Source organism: Solea solea, chromosome 15 (genome assembly GCF_958295425.1).
Source record: "Solea solea chromosome 15, fSolSol10.1, whole genome shotgun sequence".
NCBI lineage: Eukaryota > Metazoa > Chordata > Actinopteri > Pleuronectiformes > Soleidae > Solea > Solea solea.
This window is the reverse complement of record NC_081148.1, coordinates 7,601,996-7,622,089: the sequence shown is the minus strand read 5'-3', so window position 1 is coordinate 7,622,089 and position 20,094 is coordinate 7,601,996. Positions and strand designations below refer to the sequence as shown.

General features: G+C 37.1%; 1 long non-coding RNA gene across 1 annotated transcript in view; it reads right to left on the bottom strand.

Annotated features, from left to right (window-relative positions):
- Positions 1-4,940: 4,940 nt before the first annotated feature.
- LOC131474456 (uncharacterized) overlaps positions 4,941-20,094 on the bottom strand; it is a 50,763-nt gene continuing 35,609 nt past the window's right edge. Inside the window, exon 3 of the long non-coding RNA XR_009242289.1 lies at positions 4,941-6,069. This is a non-coding gene — a long non-coding RNA (uncharacterized LOC131474456). The remainder of the gene's footprint in view (positions 6,070-20,094) is intronic.

Sequence of the window (20,094 nt, the reverse complement as noted above, 5' to 3'; positions counted from 1 at the left end):
ATGCCTATACTCAAACGCTCGCACCAACGTTTGACCGCCACGGTCTGCTTCTCTTCCAAAGTAAACAAGTGCATGGCGGTGGTTTTACAAGACATTCCAGAAAATGGGGATTAAACAGACGCACCCATTTACTCACAGTGATCTTTTTTTCCCAGCCAACAAAGACCCAGAACTATGATGAAGAATTTACTGAAGGGACAGGACCAGATTAACCAGTCTGATAGATGACTCTGTGCTTTGTCTTCCATGCCTGATAAAGTAGGTCCGTACAGCCAGTTTCACAAAATGACAGGATGCTTTTAAAGCGTGTAACTGATGATGTTACGATATTTAACAACATATCCTCACTCACAAGCACTATGATTACATATACAGCAATATTCTGATATCACCCAGACTAAGAATCTCAAACAGAATAAGGTCATACTCTGAATAAGCAATTATCAGATTGAGACGTGGATTATCCTGATCTTAGTACTATGTATCTATGTATCACATTTCACATTTCACATCTGAGTATAAGGTATAACTTGTTATAGCACTTGGGGACTTTATGTTAGCAGCTCATGTAAACATCCTGATTGAAATAATGTATAATTCAGAATAAGGTCATCCAAGGTCATTGTAAGTGTGTGGAGGGAGTTTAATAAGAGAAATTAGTAAAACACTGGACTAAAACACAATGCCTCAGCTGAACGTATAAAAGAGATATCATGTTCAGGCCCAAAACACAAAAACAGTGAGTCTAAGTGATCATCTGTGCCAATTTTAAGAGAATGATCTTGAGGAGTTATTCTTTGTGAGGTCACAGTGACTATTAACATCCATTGGCTATAAAACAATTTACAATGTACATTAGAAAAATAACATATTTATGTTTTCTGTATTGTTAACCTGTGACACCAGATAAAATCTTTCAGTGTTTTCTAACTCTTTATAATAATAAGACACCGTTTTGTGTTGATTGTGTAAGTGCACACGATTTTTGCTCATACATCTGAAAATATGATTAGCTCAGTGCAGCTCTGACCCTCGACCCCCCCCCCCCCCCCCCCCTCTGTTTGTGTGGACTAAGAGTGTGAATACAAATTGCATCCTGGTTAAAGATCAGAGGTGACGCATTTGAGTTTCTCCACTCTGTTCATTACTGGTGACGGGAGATTAACCACGGTGAGGGACGAGTCGACGTTTGGTCTTGTTGTCTCTTTTTTGACAAAGTGGGATTTTGCATCAGCAGCTTTACGAGGACGTAGCAGACGCTTTATGTATCGGCTGGAGATCAGAGGTGGAGGTGAGGGACCTCTGCAGTGGATTCATCATGTTGCTGCCAATCCTCACGTTCAAAGTAGTCAAGACCACACTAAAGCAAGCACAGGGATGCACTTAATGCTCATTCAATCCATTTTGTATGCAACATGCATAGCATTAACATTTGAGCTGTGACATGGAGCTCACTAATTGATTTCCTTTCCTGTGACTGTTTCACGTATATGTAGAAATAAATGTCAATCAAGAATGTAGTTTGTGGAAATGTCTTTTAATGTGAATTATATATTAGAAAAAACAGCTCGGCACAACACAATAAGGCATGGGTTTAAATCAGGTTATTAAAATGTAACTTTCATGAAGATATAGGAATACAAAGTCTGTATTTACTGTGTATATAGCACAGTAAATAGCACTCAAAGCTGCTTTATGTAACCATAGATCTTCTCAGAGAGGATGTGTTGTTAAATATCTAAAAGAAAAAGAAAAAGTAGGCTAGTGGAGCCTACAGCTGAGTCATCATCGCTAAATGCAGGACAGCAGATATACTGTACCTAATAATCTGACAACTGAGTCTATACGCCTGTGTTATGTGACAAGTATTTACTTAAAACCTGTATTAATTGTTTTGTATATTAATTCATATAGAGATTCTTTGTTATGATTATTCTGAAGTGGTTGTGACAAAACTGATGTTAATTATAACGTTCAGCAGTTAGCGATAATAGTTCCCAGTCCATTCTGTTTTGTAAATAACAAAGTTCAACTTTAAACTGTTAATAATTATTAAATGAAAGCAATAAGGAGAGTTCTGCGCTGTCTCGCAAAACACTTGACGTGATTAACATCCTGATATTTCACAACGAGAGAGTCAAAAGTGCTCCAGATATAATCCTTCTTCATGAAAACCTAATAACAGAGACACGATGCCTCCCATAAAACAAATGGGTGTTTAAAACTGATTCTCTGTGACCCGGGGGGGAGAATAATGCCTCCAAGAGAAACCACACAGAATATTTATTGCTGTCTTTGGTTTGAAGAGCAGCGGTTTACAGCTCACCAGTGCTGTTTCTCTGATTTCATTATGACTCATATCCCTCTTGACCAATATTTAGCAGCTTGTTCAAAAATTGAACATTGTCATCTTTTTAAGCTTCTTCAGAAAAGAATTCTCTAAAAGTATTTGAAGAGATTTTTTGTTCTCCACAGCCTCACATTCACGAGAACGTATGAGAACCGTATCGTGACGTGAAACCTCTTGTTTAGTTAGCTTGGACAAATTCTAGAGACCAACTGAATGATTAATCATCGACTGGACTCGTTTGACCAGCGCTTTTGTATTTCACAGGAAAATGTGCTCATTTGGATGTGGAGATAAAATATTTGAGCCCGTGATCAGAACAAGGTGTGACATTCATGGCAAAATGTGACACACTCAGCTGTCCAAACAAGTCGAGAAACAGTGGCTTTATGAGGGAAAATGAACATCTGTTGATTTTTGGCGTGATGGTTTTGTGTGTGTGTGAGTACACGTTTAACTTTTGCCAAGAGTTCTGTTTGGCACCGGACTGAGGGAAGATGTCTGGAAACAGTCATGAGGTTCTTTCAGTTTCTACCTTTTGAACACACAGATGGACAAAGGCCTCTCGCTCGTCCCTGGAGAACATTTTCCAAACGCCGCTTCAGAAGAGTGCAAAGCAGTGTAAGACTCGACCCACTCCGGACATAACTTTTTGTGAACTTTTGCCCTCTGGAAGACGTTCCAGAGCCATGAAAGCTTCTATTCCAGAGTCATGAGTGCACTCAACATGGACAGAGTGAACCCTTAATGATTTTGATTTCTTCTTTCCTCTTTTTTGACATGAAACAAATCACTTCCTGTGTGCAGCACAGGACTGCCCTCAGCTCAGTTCAACAGTCTAATTTGATACTTGCTGCTCTTAATTGTGCTAAACCAGGGGCCTCAAACTCAAAATGACCTGGGGGCCAGTGAACTTCTAGACTGGTCTAGAGGAGGCAGAGGGCACTAAAAATGAACTGTTTAGTGATCAGAGATTAAAATCACGTCTTGATAATCCATGATTAAAAATATTAAGAATGATATTTCACACCATTTCAAAGTAAAAGTGTTTGATTTTATACAAAGTTCAGTAAAAAAACAAAACATTTATGATACAAAATTAATCTGTAAACAACAAAAACGGACAGAAATTAAAGCAAATCTAATTTTAAATCAAAATAACATGTATACAGTACATTGTAATTAAAACACTAGACAAGCTTATATATAATTAAATAAAATTTAATTTAATTTAATTTAATTTAATTTAATTTAATTTAATTTAATTTAATTTAATTTAATTTAAAAAAAAAAACAATAATGTTAAATGATGGTCAGTTTTCGTTATAATTTTAAAATAAGTGTAAGGCCGCAGGACATGGACTGAAGGGGTCGCAAGTTTGAGACCCTATGCTAAACATACCTTCAACATAATAAAGTAAGCACCCTGATACCTTTAGTTTGTACCTACATGGACATGACTTTTGCGTCTACCAGGCTACATCAGTTTCCCTTATTCCTGCATGTGGGCATTTGTGCATGTCCTCACTTTGAACTCTCCCAGAGCTGCTTCTCCTCTCAGAACTCCTCTTCACTTCAAAGTGCCATGAAAACATGACCTTGCACCAGTAACAGTAAATAGAACTGTGTGTGTGTGTGTATCAATCTCTCTGTATATCAGTAAGTCTGTATGTCTATCTTTCCAGTGGCTTTGTTAAGATGTCGGCTGCCAAAAGTCTGACTAAAACCTGTCATTAAAATGTTCTCGTGATTCTTTTACATTTGGCGCGTTGTGCTTCAGCAAACACGGGCCGCTGTCATCAATCACATGAGCGACATGATCACACTTACATTATTGCGAGGAAAGTGTAAACATGCCGTGACAGGCCTTTATTGAAACAGTCAAAGCAGGCTACTGTACGTTAGTGTTATATAGTGTTCCAACACTGAACTCCAGCTGAAGGAATAATCACTGTGATGTAGTAATCAGTGAGAGGTTTATCTGAGTCCTGCAGCCACACTTTGTCACCTGTATTCTACAAATTCTGGCTCTGGCTTTTCCTCAACCACTCGACGCTTGCTGCAGTTTCACTCCACCCTCCTCTGCACTTTTCCCTGAACGCTTCGTCAGCTGCTTACACTGTTCACACTTTCTGTTTTTTGTTTCCACCAGTATGAGGCAATGACACTTACAGTATTGATCATCGAGCCTCTGCGATGAATGGATGTGTTGCACTTTGGTTAATTAATCTGAGCTGCTGCTGCTGCTGCTGCTGCTACTGCTGCTGCTGCTGCTGCTGCTGCTGCTGCTGCTGCTGCAGCCGCACTCACAGTCAGTCAAACAGGAGGAGGCAGACTTGACACTAGATTTGTTTTTACAGGCACTTATTAAAAGTCATATACTATAAATTATTAATATGATACAATATACGTATTTTGAACACTGGAAGCTGAAACTAAAGCTTATTTTGCACCTTCCTCTGTTTATAAAACATTGTGACATGAAAGGATAAATTGTGTTATCTTTCTGTCAGTTGTAGTTATTCCATATTTCCATGAACACGTATAGTACAAGGTTAAATTAGTCGTATGAAATTTCTTTCTGATTTCTTTCTTTAAAAGTTCTCCACAGTCCGACATTTGTTTGATTTGTTTTTCTAAATATGCATTTTACTCTTAGCCTGTATTGACTGTCCCTCATTTTAAACAACCTCTTGACACATGATTTGTATGAATGTATCTGCAAAATATTTAAATTTGACTAGGTTTAATTGAATAAATAGTGAGCTATTTGGCTTTTCAAATTCATATCGTGATTACTTACTATGACAGGCCCTTTATTCCGAGAACATTCAAACTTAAAACAGGTCACAGGTGCTGATGAGCTACATACATGTACATGTACAGTACATATCATTATTTTTATGTGTTCTCTTTTAAACTGAAGATTATATGGCTAATCTGTTTTGGTGATAAAAGGGGATACAATTCATTTGTTTTAGAAATAGGACCCATTTATGTCACATGACGTTGTCTATTTCTCCAGCTTTTTACAAAAAATAACAAAACCTGAACATGAACGTGAGCTTCACAGCAGTCACTTTTCATCTCCATATTTGAACTTTTCCCTCAAAGAGACTCAGTGAGTGTGAAACTATCAAATGACCTATTAGGGAAATTGTGATTGTGAATATTTCATTACATTCACAAATGTTTTTATAGATTTTATAGATCAAAGCCTGCACTGCATGGCCACACACACAACAACACGGGGGGAGCCTCTCTAATCTCTAATAAAACAAAGACCAGCACCAGAAAAGAGAACTTGAACGTGCGGTTGATGGAGAAATGACGTCATTGTGGGTTTGGAAAATCTTACTTAGTGCTGGAAATGATCAGAATAAAAAGTGAAATATCATGGAGGCTTGTAAACCTCATTAACTGCAGCACAGGGGCTTCCCTTGTTCCCTTTCCTAACTAACATCACCTGCTGAGCCTATAACTCCATCTTACACTATCTGTCACTACACAGCTGTAATAAAAAGCAAATGTTTTAACCATTAGGTCTGATGATGCACATGTTTGATGTGATCATAAAGGCACTGAACATGCTGTTGTATAAACTTCTGTCAGAGCTGCTTCTCTCAGGTGGTTTCCCCGCTGCCTGTCAGGATGGGCGAACGTGGTGAGAGCCAATGTGACAGTCCTGTGGTGAAACCGTTTCTCAATCCTGCGCCTGAGCCCTGCAAATAAGACCAAAAAGAAATCCCCATTATAACAAGTCACCACATCAAAGGCTTGAGTCCACAAAACATATTCATCAAAACAAGCAAATGACTCGCTTGAGCACAATATATGATGTACAACATGTGAAGGCAATTAGGACAACTGCACTGGAAAGAAATCCAATCAAATCCCTGCATGTTCGGTGGTAAATTAGGGCCTAACTATTTGGGTTAAAATTCCAAACTGCAATCTTTCTTCCATATATCGCGATAATAATTTGATTTATGAACATTTTAAATCAAGCTTTTAGTTCAGCATTCCCTGTTAGATTGCTAGACATGAGATACTGTCAAAATATAAACTACTCCAATCCAAGTTGAGAATTTAAGGGTACTAACATGTATGTATTGCTTTCTCAAATTTACATATAGAATATGGAATTAATTATGGCATCTGCAATTTTCTAATTGTGATTTTTGTCTTGAAAACATATTCATTGTTCAGCCCTGGTGGAAATCAGTCTCTGATTTGATGGTAGAGTGAAACATCAGTGCTCTGACTTATTATCCCACTTGAAATTGGAAAAGAGTTCAATCGCACTAATAATCATTCACACTCACATTCACACCTACAGTCCAAAATGGGAGACTCCCGTGAACCTAACCCTAACCCCCAGAGAATATACAAACTCCACACTATAGTATACAGTATATGCACTGCCAATTTAAATATTAAAATGACTTTAGTATTATGAACAAGTAGAAATAAGGATGGTGACACATAGCTGTCATGACTGTTGTGACATAAAATTAAATATTGCCCAATTTCTCTCTTGATGCTTTGATGACGATCAGTTTGTCTGATATCTCCCTCCATTCAGCTGACTCATAAATGTCTCTGTATGAATGGCACAGTGTGTGCGTTCAGTATACTCGGCGTTCTCTGATTGCGAAACACCATGTGGAAGAAGCGGCACGAGTTCTTCCATTTACGTGAGCACCTGCTGAACAGGCTCCACCGCTCAACCACACAGTATTTTGTTAAAATGCATACGTCTCACAGAAAACTCGATCAACACTGTTTCCACTGCTGCACCTCTTTCTTTTTTTTTCTAAAAGATGCCCTCATTGTAGAAATGGATCATCTCTCATGTGTGAACCACTGAAAGATGCTGGATGACTACACCTTGTTTCATGATTAAATGATACACATGCCAAATGTATGTGTGTGTGTGCTACAGTATCAGAGAAGCTCCTGAAATACCATTTTTTATCATCTATGTAATGTGTGCAGTAAACAACACAGAAGTGCTGTAAAAAAAAAAAAAAACAACCAGAGATCAAACTGTATATGACATGTGAGAAGAGATGTTGGATTGCAGTGAACATGTAAAGTGTATTGTTTACACCGTGTAGTCCATGAAAACTGACCTTTCTCTGATGCAAGGTCATTGGAGCTCTCCTATTTGTCTGAGCGTCAAAGTCTCACCATTCACATGTGTTGTGTCACATGAGCCCGTGTCTGAAAAGTCGTCCCACACAGCAGTCTGATGCACAGAGGTCTTTGTGTGGGCAGTGTTTTGATTAAACCTGAAACCTGTGTGTGTGTGTGTGTGTGATAAGATACTGGTTGTTTGAAGTAAAGATCAACATTTGAATCCCTCTAATAATGTAAATATATTTAAAAAGAAAGTAAATTCCTAATATTACTTCAGATAGCTATAGAGCTATGACTATGTATATGTATATATATATATGCATATATATGTATATGTATATGTATATGTATATATATATATATATATATACACACACATACATATATACATATACGTGTGTGTGTGTGTGTGTGTGTACAGAAGGTTATAATTATCTTTTATGCCTCCCAGTGATACCACAATAGATATATTCAGAAAAGTAGTGGGAAAAGACACTGTTATTTGTTTAATAACACAGTAAAATAAATTATTATATGGGAAACAGGGCCAATTGTTCTACATCCAGCTGATAAAAAGATGTGATGATATAAAACACAGACAGGACTATGTCAGGGAAGCCTCAAGACATTTACAGCTCTTCTCAGTGGCTTTGGTGCATTTCTCACATCACTATTAACATTTGCACAGCACTGCAAAAGCACGTCACTTGCTCAAAATGGATAGTCCATTCCTCAAAAGCAAGTATTCATGTCAATGAAACTGCCAGTGTCATCAAAATGAGAAGTCTTGACACCATTGTTTATGAACAAGATAGTCAAATGGCTCTGTCAAGTTTCCATTATGACAGTTTATTCTCTCAGTGTTTTCCAATGCAAAAAAAGGTCAGAACTCGGTGACACTACCTGAAAATGCTCAAGACAGCACTATACACTACTTACATACAGCCATTTGAAAACTACAGTAAAGTTATACATTGCTATACGTACGGTTTCACATTTTTACTGTATATGCTCTTTGCAATTCTCCAGCATTGTGCAAAAGAAAAATACACTACAGTCACTTATTTAGAACAAACATAAGAAACAGCCTGTGCACAAACGTGAACAATATAACAGTACATATTGTTACTGAACATAGGCGAATCATTCTGGAACATCCAGACGTTCCTGTCTGTCTGGCCACATATTTTCATCTACATCACATATCGTCATGTCATCCCTTGCAATGCAGTGAGGAAAGTATCTCCTGGAGTGGCGAATCCACCCTCTGCATGACTCTGCCATTTGCTTGACATCATTTCATAACTAGTTCAACAATTTTGTATGTCATGACTCAAGCGATGAAATGAAGACTAGTCGTTTTTATGGAGAACGACTATTCAGCGTCCATAAATATAGTTCATTTTGACTGACATGACATAAGCAAATGATAATGTAATAAAACAGCAGAGAATTGTATGAAAGCAACTCATACATGTCCAAAAACATTTGCAATTTGTTCCGAGGAAGGAGAAATTGCTACTATGATGTGCACAAATGACTAAAGTTGAGGAGGTTGAACTAATAGTGATGAGAATTGGGTAAAAGAAATGGGTAAAATCCTGTTAGTCGTGTCACAAACGATACACAAGCATCTCTGAGCCTGTCACCTCCTGAGAGTCTGTGCCAACATTAATGTGAACTGGAAGCTGTGACCTTTTATCATGAACTTCCTCAAGATGCACTCCCACGTGTATAGGTCTCTTTATAAGTGAAGGCATCTGCAGTGATCTCTGCTTTGAGTTGGTTGAAAAATATTACTCAAATAAAAATAATTGCCTTTAATGTATTAGGGAAAAAATTAGATGAAGGTCACAGACAGAACAACCACAAACGACCTACACGAAGTAAAAAGCTAACACATCGATGTCTATCTGTTCCAATCCATCTTTTTCAGTACTAGAATGAGCGAGCAGTAAAACAACGTGTCGGCTGGTAAACAAAGAGGCTTCAAAAAGGAAGTGAGAGGTTTAATATCAGTGAGCTGCTGAGGCGGCGAAGGACAGGGAAAATCCAAAAACAACACATTTCCCTTCTCAGTGCATGCATGACCTCCCCTGACATATTTACATTCAGCTGGGGCTTACACAGCAATACAGGTCAGCGTCTGCAGAAGCAAGGTGGAATGCTAGAACAAAAGCGACGCATGGAGACGACACAGCGCGCACACATCGCGTAATCACAAGTGAAATGGAATGGGGTCAAACACAGAATGCAGACAAGGAGCATGAAGTTTTGTTTTGTTCTGACACCCATATCGGGAGGAAAAAGTCCTTTTTCTGTCTCATGCTAAATTTTTACAAATCAAGTGACAATGGTGCAGATGAAGGTTATATAGGAGAGGGCAAAAAAAAAGACCTGCTTTGGGGAAATATCATTATCTGGATTTAAATAAGTCCTCTTAGTAAACGCTGTAGTCTGCAAGTGATTTCAAAAATCTATATTAAGTACTAATCACTTACAGGAAACACCCAATTTTATCATAATGAATAACTGAGGTAGGCAGGTCAGGGAGTGGAGAGGTACACCAGCGAATCAAAGCATTCAGTCTGAATAAAATGATTGGTCTTATTATTTTAGACATCTTATTTTCCTTTCTTTTTTGTTTTGTTTGAGAAAACAAATAACAATGTATAGCTTTATGGTTAGAGGTCCATTTGTGTTTGTCGTTAGAGTAATAATCTCACAGTCCAGCTATAAAAACATCAAGACTGTTGCAACCAGAGATGAAACTGTTACTGTTATCACAACTTTTCATAGTTGCATAATATGACACATGAAACAAATGTTTTACGTAACGTTTGACATTTTGCGCCACCAACCATTTTGTTGCCACTGATTTTTAATATGTTGTATATGTGTCATGATGTTAAACATCCACATATTCTAAGCCAGATTTCATGTCACTAAGAACTTTACGCTCCACTGTGGTCAACCCACTGTCCACTGTCCATGCCCTCAATTTATGTTGTCGGGTTTTCGCCCAGAATTTATTGTCTTCATCTCTTGCTAGGACTTGCCAAAGTTCCTCCAGAGCCGCCGCATGAGACATTATACAAGAGAGGCCATTGTGGACGACTTTGAATAACCAAATTAAACTGGTGGAGTTTCCCTTTAATGGAGCAAAATAAACCATAAACAATAAAAAAACAAAATGTCATTTTCCACATCTGCAGTTCATTTAGTGAGCTAGCGCTACAATAACAACGAGAAAGAAAAAATAATTTTCCAAAACACAGTCAGTCAGTCAGTAAGCCTGTTCTAGCACCTGTATACAGACAGGTGTGTAGGGCAGTGTGTGATGACTCACAGACACATTTAAAAAACAAAAACTCCACCTTTCATTATGGTATTTGTGAAGTCCTCCTGGCGTGCAACACACATATTCACAAACAACCACAACACGACCTGGACTGGTTGTCATTTTGAAGAAAATACACAGTTTTTTAATAAGTGCAAATTAATTTATGACACAATCAAAAAGCGATTGCTCCTGGTGTATGACAGTCAGTGCGGCGCAGGATGTTATGAAACGTGTCAGAAATCTATTAAATGTGTGTATTATCATAAATGTGACCGTGAGCCTCGGAGGATGGAGCAGTGTGTGCATGTGTGTGTGTGTGTCTGTCTGTCTGTCAACAGTGCCATATTATAGCGCTCTCATGGTTGCTATGGCTGCTTGATTACACAGCTTGTTAAATTCGGGCCCTGTCATCAGTGCCACTTGACAGTTTTGTCTGTCGACAAGCTAAAATTTACTGACTCAATGTACAAAATCAACACATGTGCACACCCATGCGCACACACACACACACACACACACACACTGTCTCTCTCTCTCTGGTGACATTGACGTACATTATAATACAATTTGTCAGTTTTACAAAGTAAACTGAAGTAACTGGACTTTCTGTATATGAACTTAATTTTAAATATACTGTAAGACAACTGCTATGAAGATTTCAATGTCCAAAACATATGGATCATTTATTTATTGCTACTTTCCAAACTATAATATTGACATTACAACACATGCTGTGAATCAACAACAGGTAACTGTATCAATACAGTATTTGCTGAAGTGACAGCAAAACACAATGAGGTGAAACGCTGACAAAGATTAAAACAATTCATTAAAACACAAGCCATAATACCATTACAGCTTGTGTTTTAATTAATTTACTTAATTATATGATGAGAGCCTTATGTTAAAAATGTTTAATCACTGAACAAAACATCATCAGGGATAGGCAGTAGATTTGATATATGTGTGTGTGTGTGTTTTAAATACGTGTTTTTTTTTGTCATTTGAACTTTATTGAGCTGATGTAAATGGCTTCATATTTTGCATCAAAATACTTCAATGCAATGTATTTTTAAAATACTTTAAAACAGTGGGATGACATCATAAGAACACACAATGCAATGGTGTTTGGTGACTATCTTAATTTGCCCGGATTAGTTAGAATCGCAAATATCAACACACTGACTAAGTCACAAGCTTTCATAGCCACACTGAAATTTGCCTTTTTATATATTTTTATTTATTCTCCACATCACTGGAGTTATAAGAATTGATCATTTATAGAAAACTTGACAAAGTCACGATTAGAATGTATTGATCATGTCATTCTAAGTAGCTTAATTGATTATATTGGAAGGTAGTAGGATGTTAAATTTAAATGTGACTACCTGATTTTTATTTATTTATTGTTGTATTTAGATAAATAGAGGTTGTGCAGGGTTATAGTTAACACAAATTAGGGTTAACACAAATATAATAAAGCAGCAGCAACAACGTATTGAAACTAAGTTACACTTTAAATGATATGGCATTATGCAAAGTGACAGGAACTGAATTAAACTGGAAGGTGATCATGAATCAGTTCTTCATGATGCATTCCAGTGTTAGTAGGAAGCCGGAATTTCCTGTAGAAGGAAATTGGATCTTCCAAAACTTGGCACAACCTCACCAACCCAAGATGGCTGCCGCTCAAACACTGCTTCTTTTACTGTTAATTGCTCTTCTGTCATATAAATCAGTTGTACACATAGTAATGTTCAATTATTATATGTGAACATGTACGTAGAGGGTTTTTATCGACCGGTATTACTAACAATTGCTAGCCTGAGCATCCATGCTTTGTTCCCTGACTTCTCGGGAATGTGGACAACTCAGAGGTGACATCACTTCTAGTTCCAACCTCCGACTTCCTGTGTTACTAGAAAACAGCATTATATCCAAAAGCAAAAGAAATGGCATAGCTATACAAAGAAATTCACAGTATTAGGTCCTATGTATTTAGGTTAAACCTGATGATATGATCAATATTTATCATTTCAGTTTCATTTTCCAGAGGCTAAAGATATCCAGAGACACACTGACCCACAGGAACAGTCAAATAAAATGAAACCTAAATTTCTTGTTACCTTAAGTGTCTTTAACTTTACTCCTTGCTGCATCTAAGTCATCGATTATTGTATAAAATGTACTTTTAAAGTTACATTGGAAATACAGAAACAGACACTATAGAGTTTGATGCATCCACATGAATCTAGATCGCAGACACTATGTCAACAAGAGAGCTACGAAGTACGAAAACATTTTAAAATTAAAATTAAATAATTATTTCTCAATTCTGTTCTGCAGCAAACTTTTAAAAAGTCACTGATTAAACCAAAATGTTTTTAACTCTAAATAATGCAACTCATAGACAAACATAGCAAAGCTTCCATATACCGTACAGTCAGCTCCGTGTTTACTTAGCTTTGTATTCACAGGGATAAACTAATAAATAAATAAAAAATATTTGTACTCATTATGTGTGTCACTATATTCCCTCAAGTAAAGATAGAAAACAAGTGGTGACATCTTTAGTGATATATCTTCCATGTATGTGGGTACATGCAGTATAGGAAATTTAAAAGACAAATATATTAATAACCGAGTAAATAAATTATTTCAAATCCCTTAAGTCTATTTATGTTTTGTGCTTTGTAGAAATTTACACAACTTCCTCTTTGTTTACGGTTAGACAGAATCCACTGATGGATATGTAAAAAATAAGACTAAGAGTCGTAGTCAAGGACTCAGACCTTCATTTTAATTTATGCAGTCACGCAGCAAGCCTATATTATCATCGTAAAAACAGAAAATAATCAATAATCAAGTCTTAAGGCTGAAAATTAGTAAATTCAGAAAACTGTAGCCCAAAAAAAGTTGATCATATCAGTCCAGTTCTCACATTCACGCTGGCTTCCTGTCATGTCAGCTGTGCATGGGAAATGTGAGGATTTTAACTTGATGTCAACAGAACATCACATGTGTTGAATGAGTCTTGTGTAACACAGTGTGTGTGTGTGTGTGTGTGTGTGTGTACTGTTGCAGCAGAGCCAGTGGTTATCTTTTCAAAAAAGCATGAAATCATGTGCCTCAAACGACGATATACACTTTCTGATTTGAATGTGTAAATGTCACCTGGGACAACTGACGAGCAGCGAGAAGAGGGAACAACCACTTTTCACTCATGTGAGTGCAGAAACATGAATACACACCATGCAGTATAAAGTGTATACAATACATACACACACACACACACTCTCAGATTCTCTAAAAATCTACACAACTACAAAACTAAAAATATATATATATATATATATATATATATTATTTTTTTAAATTATCATTTTGTTTAGTGGTGGTAATGAAAATAAATGGTCTGTCGTCATGGTGATCAGCCGGGTTTAGATGTGGTGATTATAAAAGCAGTAGCATGTTTCTCAAACTGTGGTACGAGCTTCCTCTGGTGGTACTTACTGTTCTACTGTATAAACCAGGTGTATGTGGAGTGGATACAATGAAACAAATAACATTTAATAATAAAATAATAATTTGAGTCACCTTATCTCTCGCTCCATCTTAACCCAGTTTCACTATACCAGTGTGTATATGTGAGGAAGAGGACGATGATGATGATGATGATGATGATGAGAAAGCAAATTATCTTATTGGAAATTAATCTGCTTCCTGTGTAACGTCTGTAGTTTAAACATTGGCAATAATGGTGTTACTTTAAGATTTCCTCAGGTGATATTTGGTATAAGAAGTTTGAGTTTGACCATGGATATGAAAGAATGAAAGAATCTGGTGTTGTGTTGATGTAAAAACACTTACATCACTAACATCTTATTACTAAAGAGCTTATACCTATATTAAATTGACAAAATTCTTGTTGTGTGTGTTATTGTGAGTATGAGTTCTGTTATTCGTGCGTGTATTTTTGTGTAACACCACATGTAGACCCCAGGAAGAATAGCAACTGTTACACACGACAGTAGCTAATGGGGATCTAAACAAGTTAAATCAAGCATCGACCCGAATTAGATCTGCTTATAATGTACTGATTCTTGTTAGTTTGTTTACTGTTTTCTTTGAATATGTCATCAATTTTTTTTTTATATTTTAATATTTAATATTTAATATTTATTACTAATAACATGTCATCCACCTGCATCTGAGGTAAACAAGGACACACAAATGCAGAGATACACATGGGCCCGCTGCATAGGTGCATTCCCCTGATATAACGATAGTGTAAATAATAGCTGATAAAAACATGCACACACACTTATGAACCAAAATATGGTCACGCAGAGCTGTAATGTAGTGCAGAACACTGTGTGCACCCACCCACACACACACACACACACACACACACACACACACACAGAACACAACATAAACAGACATACAAGTTAGATGATCACATAAATAGTAGTGACACAGTATTTACATATTTATACACACACACACACTTTGCTGCACAATTATTATTAATATATATGTATATATATGTATTTAACTACCACTCCTACACACACACACACACACACATACACTTACATACACACAGACCTCAAAAATATTTCACTACACACATGTTTACACACATTACGGTCATTGTACCCTAAATGCAAATAATGATATGCACACACACACACAAACACACAAATATACACCTCACATGCATGCATGAACGTACTGTACACACACACACACTAAACACACACAATAAACACAGCAGAGAAAAGTTGTGAGGTGATTAGTAAAACGGTTGCTCCAAAGTGATGCCACCCACAGCCTCGCAACACTGTCTGACTGAAACCATAAACATGTTTTTATTTACTTTTGATCAGGGAGACTGAACAACCAAGTGTTTGACATTCAAAATCTCAAAGTAACCTCATGCGTCGTCTGAAAACTCCCACAGGAGAATAATTAAGGTCAGAGATTTAAATTACAACAGCTAGAGTCTCATCTACAGTCAAATCATAAGACAATATTTATTCTTAATTATTTTATACATTTTGTTCCTGAACAACATCATAAAAAACACCAAGTAACTAGTAAAGTGGGTCATAATAATAAATAAAACAAAAAAAGATTAACAAAAATATGAGTCCTTACTGATATTTATCATGAATAATGTTTATATTAAACTACGGTTGAAATTGTATTTTGAGACCACAACTTTCCCTAAAAGCCACTCACAAAATATCTCGAGCACACGTCAAAGTGCGACTGCAGTAATCACAGCTGGCACATTATTCAAAATAAACTCTGTCAGTGTTGTATTTAAGGGAGCTGACGTATCATTTTGAAACTGCTCGCCTCGTAAAAACCAGAAAAAAAGTGATCAAACAGACACGAGACGTGAGAGAGAAATTTATATATAAAAAAAAAACGCTCAAATTAAACCGTGACGAGAAAAGAGAAGAGGTGAGTCAAAGACGTCGGCGTGATCCAACAGAATCTTCACTCTGCAGTGAGCCAACACAACAACCCTGACAATATTCACTCAGACACATTTCACTCTTTTTTCGTCTCTTTTCATCTTTTTTTTTTTTTTTTGCATTTGTTGTTGCTGAAAAGGTTAACAGATTTTTTTTTTTTCTTCTTTCCAGTCGAAAGTGAGTGGGTTGTCAGAGAAGTGAACATTTCACAAGGCAAATTTCCCCTGGTGCTCGGGTAATATTATCACTCCAAAGCATCATAGTTTCAGTTTGACTTATGGATTTATTTATAAGAAGAAAACAAGCCTGACACCAATTAACACAAAATACGGATGCAGCTTGTGTGTTCTGTTGTCTGGGCACATTTTTTTTTATGTGACATTTATGAAAAAAACAACTATCGAGATAATAAATGTCACATTACAGTTTCAGTTTCTGCTTTTCTCTCAATATGACTAATACTAATTTCAAAGATTAAATTAACGGTGCTCATATTGTAGGCTGTGTGTGTTGTTTATTCCTGTTAAATGAGAGTGAATCAAATTCACATGAACTGTCCCTTAAGACACATTAAGCTTTTGTCAGTCAGTAAAATCACTCTGTCATAAAAATTTAGATTGCACATTAAAAAGAAAATACCCGTTTGCCAACATTTAACACCACTCCGCCCACTGCTGAGCAGTTTATATGTCACCTTTAAAAGTCTCACGATCAAAGCAGATCTCATTTTGATTCAGAGTTTCACTATTACTGCGCATATTATTTATTAAAACACACAGACCTGAAGCAAACAAACCACACTTTGTGCAAAAGTCCATGTTCAAATAATTGTACTTCACCACCAGTGTAACTGACACCAACAGTCAACGTTTGTTTCTCACACTGACAACACTTCATGACACGTTCAGGGGCCTGTGACAAAAACAGCAGCTCCACACACCGACTACAATTTTCTAGCTCCTGACAAAAATGGTGAACACAAAGTCAGAGCAGAAATGAGGTGGACAATTTTTCCCCAGACGACAGAGACTGGGGTTGTCTCCGTGGGACGTGAACACTCGTCACTACAGACGATCGTCACCCACCGACCTATTTTACAAAGCACACCTGAAAAACATGACATAATGTGGCCTGACTGCGCCACCTAAAATATAAAGTGGAGACAGATCAGCTTTTACTCGACGTCTTTTAGTATCAAAATTAGTCAGAGAGCAAAAGAGAAGCCGTCGAGGCTGGGCTTTGATGCGATCAGGCAGCGTGTGTGTGTGTGTGTGTGTGTGTGTGTGTGTGCGTCTCAAAAAGTGAAAAGGAAGCTGAGAGGATGAGAGAGCGGTGGGTAGGAGAGCTGAAATCTGCTTTTCCTCTTTCTCTGACGCTGATATTTTCAAGTTGAAAGAGGCGAGAAAGTGGAAGAGAAAAGCAAAATAAAGACTTTCCACAAATTACAACAATTATAAACCTATTTACTTCTGCATTTGAAAGAAAGAAAGAAAACTGACTACAGCCTTATTTACAAACACTTTGAGAGCTCAAATTCACTTCCCTCTTTTTTTTTGTCTTGCAGATATTTTATGTAAATAAATACAAAGAAAATTTAAGAAGTAAAAAAGAAAGTAGACAATGGTGCGGTTGAATTATAAAACAGGTGAAACTATTTTTCTTTTAAAAAAAACAATAATTTGAGGGCTTTTAATGTGTTTATTTAAAAAAAAGAATGGTCATACATTCTCTGTTATATATACAAGGTTCAAATTTCACGGTGAAGCACTAGATTCTAAGACGTGGATTGAGTTTGTCTCATGTCACCTTTAATGCCTCATTGATCAAAGTAGTTCTCTTTTTGATTCAGTTTCACCACAAGCAGAGGAGGAGATGATTCTTCCTCTCTGACTTTTCTGTGGGTCTGGACGTTTTGAAGCAGAGACAAGAGAAAAGATTTGAAAAAAACAAGAAACGAGTGTGATGGAGAGAAGAGATGAGAAGAGAAGCAGAGCAGAGCAGAGCAGAGCAGAGCAGAGCAGAGAGAGAGAGACATGTTGGTTGAACTGTGGTGCAGCAGAGAAAGGTGGGAGGCTGAAGAGACAGAGACAAAAGTCCGCCAGAGAGCTGTGGTCTGAAAAACAGCTGCCTCCATTTTGAAGTGAGATGTGGGAACAACAGCGCCATCTGTAGAAAGAGCTGAAGAACGACTGAGCTGACAACTGCATCTGACAAGGCCTCACAAACATCCACACTAACTTTATCTCAACAATCTCTTTATTAAAACAAATAATATGTATATATATATATATATATATATATATATATATATATATATATATATATATATATATATATATACATATATACATGAATTCTGCTCCACATTTGAATATGTGACTTTCTGACAGTGTGATGTTGCAGTATTTTTCAAACAGTCCTGTAAATAATTAATCATTTAATCATTTAATCATTTAATCATTTAATCGTTTACACAGTGGTCTGAGTGAGTTCTGAATCATGTGGTGTTAAGGGTTAAATCAAGTGGTTTGGATTTACTCACTCATTGTGACTAATAACAAAACCTGACTGCCTGCCGCTGGCGTGAAATCAGACAAGCTCGGAAAATTGGAGAACATGAATGAGTAACGACCTCCACAACCTCAAAAATTGCATTATATCACTCCCGAGCAACTTGACATCATGTGACAGAGGGCGGTCGATGGTTGCCTTGCACAACGACCAACAGTGGACAGAGTACGGGTGGAGGGCACGGTCAGGCTGTTGCTGAGAATCAGCCGTGCATCTTTAGCTTTACATAAAGTATCATTTACATCCGTCAGTGCCGGAACAGTCAGTTGTCAACCACAACAAATGATAGTGATGTGTCGCTCACAGATGGATCCAGACCTCCATCTTGTTCAGATGGACTTTTTTAGATTCTCAGCTCCCCTAATGCACACGCTGAAGTGTCCCTGGGTAAGACACGTAACCCCACGTTGCACGTGTGAGTGGGCATGAAAGATGCATGATAGTCAATAGATACGCTGTATGAAAGTGTGAGTGAATGGGTGTGAATGGGTGAATGGCAAAGCTGTAGTGTAAAGCAGCTTTGAGTGTTCGTCGAGACTGGAAAAGCACTATATGAATTTAGACTATTTACAATCCTTCCATTCATCCTACAGCAGTTTAGGATAATTTAAATGTGTGAACCCAAACTGAGTCTGTTTCGGGTGGAAGTATTTTATGATAAAAACAAGATGGCTGTGGTCCTCGCTGCTGATGTGAAGAGCTTTTTTGATACTATAAGTCTACATTTCATGGCTCTGTTTGGTAATCTATCCACCTGAATCCCCCTTTACTATTATAAACTACTATAAATGCACAGAACAGAACATCTACTTATTACAATGATTCATGTCAGTGAAGGTATGAATTGATGACTACTACATTCTAAACCATTGTCAAATCAGTTCACACAGTTCCAAATGACTCTCTGTTTGTTTAGATCTTGTGTGTCCATGCTGCACACAGGAAGTGATTCGTTACATGTCAAGACAGATGGAGGCAACAGCAACATTGAGCTGTTTGCAGCAAGATAGCTGCAAACAGGTTGGAGAATGACTGAAAACACAAAGAAACGCCCACGGAAAGTTTCAGAAAAGAACTACTACTACTGCTAAAAACAGCAACAACAACAACAACAACAACTACTACAACAAATAACGGTTTAAATGTTTTTTTTTTATCACCACCTCTCCCTACACTGCTGGTGTATACACACAAATGCTCCC